A 10,919-nucleotide genomic window follows, 5' to 3' on the forward strand; every position below is an offset into this window, starting at 1 on the left:
ATAAAATTTTTTATTTGCCATGTTTTCATAATTCGAACTATGAAGAGGGATGCCGTAATCATAATTGTCACACCCCCAAACCAAGGATGGCGGAAACGTCCGGGGGTGGAGGACTTCATGTATAGTATCATAACAGCAATTGTAATAGTAATTCAAGCAAACACAACCAACATATATATAATTGAAAAAAATTACATCATTGTATGAATTACATGTTTACGAATCAATTACAATATATTGATAAAATATGAAATAGTAGACGCCTTAGCGTCCCATCCTCAAAAGCACTTGATTACCTGTTTAATGATTTCCTGAGAATACAAGTTGTTTTAAAAAAATGTCAACACAAAGGTTGGTGAGTTCATAAGCTTTTCGTTTGTAAAAGTAGTATTTGTGTTAGAAAAATCCAATATTTTCCTTAATGTGTAAATGTAGTCTTAAAACCCAAAGACCGAAAGGTACAAGTAATTTGTCATATTTATAGTAAAACAATGCAAAATTTAAATTGACATAAACTCGTTAAATTTTAATGAAGTCCCCGTAAATTCCAATGTTTGTTAATACTTTATGTGAGTTTATTATAACCATACTATGACCAAGGTTGCCTAAAACGACGTTCTTCAGGCGTCGGAAATGTTATGACATTTGTCACCCCAGACCTATCGGTCTAACTGTTGCATGCAGTTTAGGTGTGGGTTTGTCAAACCCAATATAGATCTATACACAAGTATCACGCTCTCCCTCAAGGAGACTCTGGTTACAATACAGGACTTAATGGTACTTTGAAGTAATTGTCTCACAAAGTCATTAACGGAATTTCGTGTTATGAAAACTTGGTACCGTATGGCCGTACCTTGCTTAATGAAAATATCCTTTGTATAAATGTACCCTTTTTAAAATGTATGTGTTATGTAATGTATCATAAACTATACCTATTATAGTTTATCAACCAAGGGTAGTACGTGGTAATGTATGCAAACTATATTCAAAATAGTTTATTTAATGTTTGAATGTATCGATTTTACTTTGATTATAATCACTTGTTATTCTTTATATTTTATATGACCAAATCCATTTGTAAACTGATGTGTGTCTAAATATTAAGATAAAATGTCATATATTGCAGTAACATATAGTCACATAAAGATATACACCTTGCTCAACATGTTACAAGGTGAAATGAAATTAACAGCAACTTTTCGTTAAAAACAGTTTCTGTTACCGTTCTTAGAAAATTTATAGAAAAATCATCACAGCTCTAAATCCAAATCCGCAAATTTTGAGAGTTTGGAATATGAGTCTAGTTTGTTCGTAAATTTTATCATGATTTTTAGTGATCTCTAACAGAGCTGAAAATGTTCATAATCACAGACTGGTCCGGGTTTGCCTCTGAAATGACAGGCAGTTTTGTAAAAATCACCATTAATTGTAGAAAAATCATTTGGAGATGTGCAAGTAGCCATTTTAAAGCTAAGAGTTTGAACTACTTGCACCTGAAACATTTTTGAAAACTAAAATATTTAAGTTGACCAAAACAGTCTGTGGTTAACGTCCATCTTTTCTGATGTAATCTGTTAGAAAAAGTTTAATTGTGTTCTTGATTATTTTACTTGTATTCTCCCCTTAAAACTTAAGAAAAACATGTAAATGTATGGGTATGAACTCACCTTATGTGGTTTCAGTGGATGAAAGTGAGAGAGAGGAAGTGTTCAACTCAAGAACACTAAGAAGATGTCTTGATGATTCGAAAATCTAACACCGAATAAGATGGAACTTGTGTAAGATATCAATGATTTGAGTAGAATGGAGTTTAATAATTATGTGAATGATGAAGATACTTACTAATTGAAGCAAGAAATCCCTGGAGAAAGCCTTGAAGTTCTTGAAGTTGAGAGAAAAGATGAGAGAATTTTGGAGAGTGTTCTTGGTTGCTAAGTGTAGAATGAAAGAGTTTTTATGGAGAATGAGGAGAGAGGATCAATCCTCCAGCTCTTAGAACGTGGGAAGAGCTGGAGATTGGTTGTAAAGGTCCACTAAGGAGACAAGGAGTAGTGGGAAAGAGTGGATGATCATAGAGTGAGGTGGTGGTGGCTTGCTTTTGTCATAAAATAAGGAAAAGCAAATATTCCCTCAATAATTAGTCCAACCACCAATTCTTTTAATACATTTTTATAAAAACCCTGGAGATTTATATATTTTGGGGCCTTAGTTTATAAAATAAAGTTTTGGGTGAAAATCCCACGTTAAAATAATGAAAAACGGAGTTAAAACGAAGTCGTAGTCGAAAAACTGGAAAAATTATGACACGCAAACATGCATGTCGTCTTCTTTTATGACAGGGGCTTCCTTGATACTCATTGCGTGTCCTAAACACGCGAGTCGTAAGTTTACGACAGACAAATGTGTGTCGTCTTCCTTTATGACAGGGACTTCGGTCCTGAAGCTTCAGTTTTGGGTCCTTAAGCCTATTTTACCCGTTTTTACCCCGTTTCAAGTGGTTTTTGACCCAGTTAAGGGTCGGGATGGCCCGAATGATTACAAAAATTTAAAGGAACTTTTGAGAGAGATTTGGGAGAGATTCGAGAGAGATTCGGGAGAGATTTGGGAGAGATTTTAATAGAGAGAGGTTGAGTGAAAGAGATTGTGAGAGGTTTCGTTTGTGATCTTTTTGAGTGTCCGGCTTCGCAACGAAAGGTCCATAAACCCCGTTAAGCCATGATTTAGTGTCTTACACAATCCCGATGATTGTGCAATAGTGTTTTATCGCTTTGGTTTGTTGTTTAGCATTGTTAAGGCTAAGGAAAATCAAACACATGAACTTTCCAAATGATGATTTCTCATTAAAATAGCGAATTGTATAGTGATTACATAACGTAAACCCTAGCATACAAGGGTTATTGGAGTTGACCGGTTTGACTTGTTGACTTTGAATTGACCGAAATTTGACGGTTGTCACATCATCCCCCCGTTAGAAGGAATTTCGTCCCGAAATTTTCATTTTGACTGGGATTTCAAGAGTTTGGGAAGAGATGTGGATACTTTTGTTTCATCTGATCCTCGCGTTCCCAGGTGAATTCGGGTCCTCGTTTAGCGTTCCAACGTACCTTCACGATGGGAATACGACTTTGTTTCGTTCGTTTGATTTCCCGGTCCATGATCTCCACAGGTTCTTCCACGAAGTTGAGGCTCTCATTGATCTCGATTTCCTCGAGTGGAATAATGAGAGTCTCATCGGATAGGCACTTTTTCAAGTTCGAGACGTGGAAGGTAGGATGCACATTACTAAGTTCGCGGGGTAGATTGAGTTTGTAAGCTACGGGGCCGATTCTAGCGAGAATCTCAAAAGGTCCTATGTATCTTGGATTCAGCTTCCCACGCTTTCCGAAGCGTATCAAGCCTTTCCAGGGTGAGACTTTCAAAAGGACTCGGTCTCCCACCTGGAATTCCAAGGGTTTCCTCCGCTTGTCCGCGTAGCTTTTCTGTCGGTCTCTTGAGGCTTTAAGTCGTGCTCGGATTTGTACGATCTTTTCGGTGGTTTCGCGGATGATTTCTGGACCGGTGAGAGTGCTATTAGAGACTTGCCCTCTAGCTAGCTGTGTATCCCCCACCTCAGCCCAACACAGGGGTGATCTGCATTTGCGACCGTAAAGAGCTTCGAATGGAGCGACTTTGATGCTAGTATGATAGCTGTTATTGTAGGAGAATTCGATAAGCGGTAGATGGGTATCCCATGCTTTACCGAAGTCTATCACACAAGCTCTTAACATGTCTTCCAACGTTTGAATGGTTCGTTCGCTCTGTCCGTCGGTTTGTGGGTGGTAGGCCGTACTCATGTCAAGCCTAGTTCCCAATGATTTTTGTAGAGACTGCCAAAACCGTGAGGTAAATCTACTATCTCTATCGGAGATAATGGATATCGGCACACCATGGAGTCGTACAATCTCTCTGATGTACGTTCTAGTCAGCTTCTCCATCTTGTCGGTTTCTTTTATTGGAAGAAAGTGTGCTGATTTGGTCAATCTGTCTACAATTACCCATATTGTGTCAAGACCGCCCGATGTCTTAGGCAGCTTGGTTATGAAGTCCATTGTTATTCGTTCCCACTTCCACTCAGGTATATCCGGCTGTTGTAATAGCCCGGATGGTTTCTGGTATTCGGTTTTGACCTTAGCGCAAGTCAGGCACTTGCTCACATAGGTAGCAATCTCAGCTTTCATGTTCGGCCACCAGTATAATTTCTTGAGGTCCAGATACATCTTATCCGACCCGGGATGGATGGAGTATCGAGTCTTGTGTGCTTCATTCATGACGACATCTCGGAGTCCACCGAACTTCGGTGTCCAAATCCGGTTCATGATATAACGTGCTCCATCCTCCTTGACTTCTAAGTTTTTATCCATTCCCCTTAATGTCTCTCCTGCCACCTTTTCTGGTTTCAAAGCTTCCAGTTGAGCTTCCTTGATTTGTATGGTCAGGTGGGAATGGATTGTCATTGTTAAGGATTTTACTCGGCGGCCCGAGTACTCCTTCCTGCTTAGAGCATCGGCCACTACATTGGCCTTGCCCGGATGATAACGAATTTCGCACTCGTAGTCATTCAGCAACTCCACCCATCTCCTCTGTCGCATGTTGAGCTCTTTCTGATTGAGGATATGCTGAAGACTTTTGTGATCAGTGAAGATAGTGCATTTCGTGCCGTAGAGGTAGTGTCTCCAGATCTTCAAAGCGAATACCACTGCTCCTAATTCCAGGTCGTGCGTAGTATAATTAACCTCGTGCGTCTTAAGCTGTCTCGATGCATACGCGATAACCTTCCCTCTCTGCATGAGCACACATCCGAGGCCTTGATTCGAAGCATCACAGTACACTACGAAGTCCTCGGTTCCCTCTGGGAGAGACAAGATCGGTGCGCTGCATAGGGCTTGTTTTAACGTTTGGAAAGCAGTTTCTTGTTTATTTTCCCACTTGAATATCACACCTTTCTGCGTCAAAGTGGTGAGTGGTTTCGCAATCTTGGAGAAGTTTTGTATAAATCTTCGATAGTAGCCAGCAAGCCCAAGGAATTGTCGAATTTCGGTTGGCGTCTTGGGTGCTGACCAATTCTCGATTGCCTTGATCTTGGAGGGATCCACATGTATGCCTTTCTCACTTACCACATGTCCAAGGAAATCCACTTCTCTAATCCAGAATTCACACTTAGAGAACTTAGCATAAAGCTTCTCCGCTCTTAGCGTCTCTAGCACTTGGCGTAGATGTAGGCGATGCTCCTCCTCGCTTCGCGAGTAGATCAAGATATCGTCGATGAATACGATTACAAACTTGTCTAGGTAGGGTCGACACACTCTATTCATTAGGTCCATGAATACTGCAGGTGCGTTTGTTAAACCGAAGGACATCACCACAAACTCGTAGTGCCCATAGCGAGTTCTGAATGCAGTTTTGGGAATATCTTCTTCTTGAACTCGTAGCTGATGGTAGCCTGACCTTAGGTCGATCTTTGAGAAGAAATTTGCTCCTTGGAGTTGGTCGAAAAGGTCGTCGATTCGGGGCAGAGGATATCGGTTTTTGATGGTGAGCTTGTTTAGTTCCCGATAGTCGATGCACATGCGAAAGGATCCGTCCTTCTTCTTTACAAAAAGGACTGGTGCTCCCCAAGGTGAGAAGCTTGGTCTGATGAACCCTTTGTTCAAAAGCTCGGTCAACTGACTGGACAACTCCTGCATTTCTGATGGTGCGAGGCGGTATGGAGCTCGGGCTACGGGGGTAGCTCCGGGTATTAAGTCAATTCTGAAATCGACTTGTCGTGCGAGTGGTACACCAGGAAGATCCTCTGGGAACACATCCGGGAAGTTACACACTTCGGGGATGTCCTTGATGTCTTTCACGTCTTGTTTCTTGTCTACTACATGGGCTAAGAAGGCGTGGTACTCCTTCCGGAGATACTTTTGGGCTTTGATGCATGAGATGATTTGTAAATTCGCACTAGGTTTGTCACCATAGATAAGAAGGGTTTCGTCATTTGGTAGATTGAGGCGAACGGCCCTTTCGTAACATAGAATGTCGGCACGGTGAGGAACTAACCAATCCATCCCGATGATTACGTCGAAACTTTTTATGGTGACTGGCATCAGGTCAATTTTAAATGTATGGTTGTCTAGAGTGAGAGTACATTCTGAGTATATATCGCTAGTGCGTTCTACTTTACCATTTGCCATTTCTACTACATAAGTATCCTTTAGTAATTGGGGATTTTGTTCAAGTAAATGTTTATATTGGTGGCTCACGAAACTCCTCTCCGCTCCACTATCGAATAGTACGCATGCATAAGAGTTATTGAGGAGAAACGTACCGGTAACCACCGTGGGATCCTCGACTGCTTCCCCGTGTCCTATTGCCAGGACTCTTCCTACTCCACCAGCATTAGGGGCTTGTGCTTTGGGGCAGTCTCTTTTGAAGTGACCTGCGTCTCCACAGTTGTAGCAGGTCCGGGTTGCCCCCGTACTGGCGACTTGGTTGATTGGTTGAGCCGGCGCTTTACAGAAACGAGCAGTGTGCCCCTTCCTGTCGCAGTTGTTACAGTGCATCTCCCTACAAGCACCATTGTGGTGAAAGTTGCACTTGTTGCACTTAGGTAGTTTTCCCGCATATGGCTTCGGTGGTGCTGGAGTGGTAGCAGTAGTGGCAGCATTAGTGGCAGCATGGACAGCAACAATTTGTTGCTTCTTAGCGGGGTCCTGTGCTGGTTGGCTCTTCTTTTCGTTCCAGAACTTCCTTTTGTTGTTTCCCCCTTTTGATTTATCAGTGGTGGTGGTTGTAGTATTATGACCGGCTCGGTGGTCAACAAGTTGTTGTGCCAGCTCCCTGGCACTGTCAAAAGTAGTTGGCCTTGAAGCCAGGACACTACTTTGCACGTGGAGAGACAGTCCCCAAAGGTATCGCTCCACCTTTTTCTCCTCCGGAGTAACCATTGTTGGGCAGAGGAGAGCCAATTCATTGAATCGGGTGGTGTAGGTTTCAAGGTCAGAGCCCGTCATCCTGAGGTTCCAGAGTTCTTGTTCCAGCTTTTGAATTTCACCTCTCGGGCAGTACTCCTTCATCATCAACGTTTTTAGTTCTGCCCAGGTTATGGAGCTAGCCACTTCGAGAGTAAGTGACTTAACCCGGCAGTTCCACCAAGTAAGGGCCCGGCCGGTGAAGGTTAAGGTTGCGAACTTAACTTTGCTCGCTTCGGGGCAGGAGCACACCTGAAAGACTACTTCGGTCTTTTCAAACCATTGCATCAACGTGATGACTCCCCCGCTTCCATTGAAGTTGTCGGGTTTGCCATTTGTGAAGTCCTTGTATGAACACTCTTTTGCACGCCACGTACTGTCTCCGTGGATAGAGTGTGTAGCTCCCGATCCCGAACCACCAGCTCCGTTGGTCCCTATATGTGACATTGCGGCCGCTACGGCTGCTGTTACTGCAGCCTGGAACATCGCGGGATCAAACTGTGGAGGCGGCGGCGGAGGAGGTGTTGCTGTGTTGCTGGAAGGTCTTGGTCTTCTTCTTGGCGGCATGGTTCTGTCATAAGTCGTAAACCAATGTACTTTTAGTAAAAGTGTATTTATAGGGAAAGAAATCTTTTATACATAAAGTATATTATTACGTTGTTTTCCGGTATGTTTACGATACATACGATTTTATACTTTTTATTGACCCAATACATTGGGTTATGAGGTAAAATGAAAGTATAAAATATTTTTATTATAGTAACACAAAATACTCCTATAGTATTTGTAAATGTTTAGTTTTGAGTTTTTAAAGCATTTAGTTACTTTATAATATTCATCATACTTTTAATGAGAATTTATAAGTCCTTGTCTTACCCGTTCGGCTAACGACCCTCCACCGATCAAGGAAGCGGTGGGTGAGAGTGGACACCCATTAAGTTGCCATTTTATAGGCAACAACCTTATACCCCCCTTATAGACCGGCTTCGTGAATGAGGCGTACTAGCGGTAAGACGAGTTTGTTAGATTTGTTGTCCATCCTGACCATCCCCCGGTATATGCAAGTCAATTCCCGGACAGATATAGTTGATCAGGCTATATCCTTCCCAGACTTGATTTACATATACCAAGGCATACCCATAATGTACAACTCTTCTTCTTTTATTTTATGTTGTTGTAGTTATGACACTATGTGAGCATGTATGCATGTATTTATACTTTTTAATAAAAAGAATCATTTATTTTCTAAAAGTATATTTATTTGAAAAATGCACAAATCAGAGACTATTAGTCCCAATTGTGTTTATAGTTTGTATATCTTATGTGGTTTGATATACTTAATTCACTATAAACTGCGCTCTGATACCAATCTGTCACACCCCCAAACCAAGGATGGCGGAAACGTCCGGGGGTGGAGGACTTCATGTATAGTATCATAACAGCAATTGTAATAGTAATTCAAGCAAACACAACCAACATATATATAATTGAAAAAAATTACATCATTGTATGAATTACATGTTTACGAATCAATTACAATATATTGATAAAATATGAAATAGTAGACGCCTTAGCGTCCCATCCTCAAAAGCACTTGATTACCTGTTTAATGATTTCCTGAGAATACAAGTTGTTTTAAAAAAATGTCAACACAAAGGTTGGTGAGTTCATAAGCTTTTCGTTTGTAAAAGTAGTATTTGTGTTAGAAAAATCCAATATTTTCCTTAATGTGTAAATGTAGTCTTAAAACCCAAAGACCGAAAGGTACAAGTAATTTGTCATATTTATAGTAAAACAATGCAAAATTTAAATTGACATAAACTCGTTAAATTTTAATGAAGTCCCCGTAAATTCCAATGTTTGTTAATACTTTATGTGAGTTTATTATAACCATACTATGACCAAGGTTGCCTAAAACGACGTTCTTCAGGCGTCGGAAATGTTATGACATTTGTCACCCCAGACCTATCGGTCTAACTGTTGCATGCAGTTTAGGTGTGGGTTTGTCAAACCCAATATAGATCTATACACAAGTATCACGCTCTCCCTCAAGGAGACTCTGGTTACAATACAGGACTTAATGGTACTTTGAAGTAATTGTCTCACAAAGTCATTAACGGAATTTCGTGTTATGAAAACTTGGTACCGTATGGCCGTACCTTGCTTAATGAAAATATCCTTTGTATAAATGTACCCTTTTTAAAATGTATGTGTTATGTAATGTATCATAAACTATACCTATTATAGTTTATCAACCAAGGGTAGTACGTGGTAATGTATGCAAACTATATTCAAAATAGTTTATTTAATGTTTGAATGTATCGATTTTACTTTGATTATAATCACTTGTTATTCTTTATATTTTATATGACCAAATCCATTTGTAAACTGATGTGTGTCTAAATATTAAGATAAAATGTCATATATTGCAGTAACATATAGTCACATAAAGATATACACCTTGCTCAACATGTTACAAGGTGAAATGAAATTAACAGCAACTTTTCGTTAAAAACAGTTTCTGTTACCGTTCTTATAAAATTTATAGAAAAATCATCACAGCTCTAAATCCAAATCCGCAAATTTTGAGAGTTTGGAATATGAGTCTAGTTTGTTCGTAAATTTTATCATGATTTTTAGTGATCTCTAACAGAGCTGAAAATGTTCATAATCACAAACTGGTCCGGGTTTGCCTCTGAAATGACAGGCAGTTTTGTAAAAATCACCATTAATTGTAGAAAAATCATTTGGAGATGTGCAAGTAGCCATTTTAAAGCTAAGAGTTTGAACTACTTGCACCTGAAACAGTTTTGAAAACTAAAATATTTAAGTTGACCAAAACAGTCCGTGGTTAACGTCCATCTTTTCTGATGTAATCTGTTAGAAAAAGTTTAATTGTGTTCTTGATGATTTTACTTGTATTCTCCCCTTAAAACTTAAGAAAAACATGTAAATGTATGGGTATGAACTCACCTTATGTGGTTTCAGTGGATGAAAGTGAGAGAGAGGAAGTGTTCAACTCAAGAACACTAAGAAGATGTCTTGATGATTCGAAAATCTAACACCGAATAAGATGGAACTTGTGTAAGATATCAATGATTTGAGTAGAATGGAGTTTAATAATTATGTGAATGATGAAGATACTTACTAATTGAAGCAAGAAATCCCTGGAGAAAGCCTTGAAGTTCTTGAAGTTGAGAGAAAAGATGAGAGAATTTTGGAGAGTGTTCTTGGTTGCTAAGTGTAGAATGAAAGAGTTTTTATGGAGAATGAGGAGAGAGGATCAATCCTCCAGCTCTTAGAACGTGGGAAGAGCTGGAGATTGGTTGTAAAGGTCCACTAAGGAGACAAGGAGTAGTGGGAAAGAGTGGATGATCATAGAGTGAGGTGGTGGTGGCTTGCTTTTGTCATAAAATAAGGAAAAGCAAATATTCCCTCAATAATTAGTCCAACCACCAATTCTTTTAATACATTTTTATAAAAACCCTGGAGATTTATATATTTTGGGGCCTTAGTTTATAAAATAAAGTTTTGGGTGAAAATCCCACGTTAAAATAATGAAAAACGGAGTTAAAACGAAGTCGTAGTCGAAAAACCGGAAAAATTATGACACGCAAACATGCATGTCGTCTTCTTTTATGACAGGGGCTTCCTTGATACTCATTGCGTGTCCTAAACACGCGAGTCGTAAGTTTACGACAGACAAATGTGTGTCGTCTTCCTTTATGACAGGGACTTCGGTCCTGAAGCTTCAGTTTTGGGTCCTTAAGCCTATTTTACCCGTTTTTACCCCGTTTCAAGTGGTTTTTGACCCAGTTAAGGGTCGGGATGGCCCGAATGATTACAAAAATTTAAAGGAACTTTTGAGAGAGATTTGGGAGAGATTCGAGAGAGATTCGGGAGAGATTTGGGAGAGATTTTAATAGA

The 10,919-nt window shown here is 40.0% G+C and overlaps 2 long non-coding RNA genes across 3 annotated transcripts; both read right to left on the reverse strand.

The window, feature by feature from the left end:
• Positions 1-212: 212 nt before the first annotated feature.
• Positions 213-2,101, reverse strand: LOC145156927 (uncharacterized). Its single transcript, XR_013736981.1, has 3 exons — positions 1,843-2,101; positions 1,668-1,752; positions 213-311 (listed from the first exon to the last, which is right to left on the reverse strand). It is a non-coding gene; the product is annotated as an uncharacterized LOC145156927 (long non-coding RNA).
• A 5,108-nt stretch (positions 2,102-7,209) lies between these two features.
• Positions 7,210-10,399, reverse strand: LOC145156928 (uncharacterized). 2 transcript variants are annotated; one of them, XR_013736982.1, is made up of 3 exons: positions 10,141-10,399; positions 9,966-10,050; positions 7,210-7,563 (listed from the first exon to the last, which is right to left on the reverse strand). It is a non-coding gene; the product is annotated as an uncharacterized LOC145156928 (long non-coding RNA). The 2 variants fall into 2 exon arrangements; XR_013736983.1 differs by lacking the exon at positions 7,210-7,563 and adding an exon at positions 8,521-8,609.
• Between the last annotated feature and the right edge of the window lie 520 nt (positions 10,400-10,919).

This window comes from Lactuca virosa, chromosome 2 (assembly GCF_052849685.1).
Source record: "Lactuca virosa cultivar CGN04683 chromosome 2, Lactuca_virosa_CGN04683_v6, whole genome shotgun sequence".
NCBI classification, from domain to species: Eukaryota; Viridiplantae; Streptophyta; class Magnoliopsida; order Asterales; family Asteraceae; genus Lactuca; species Lactuca virosa.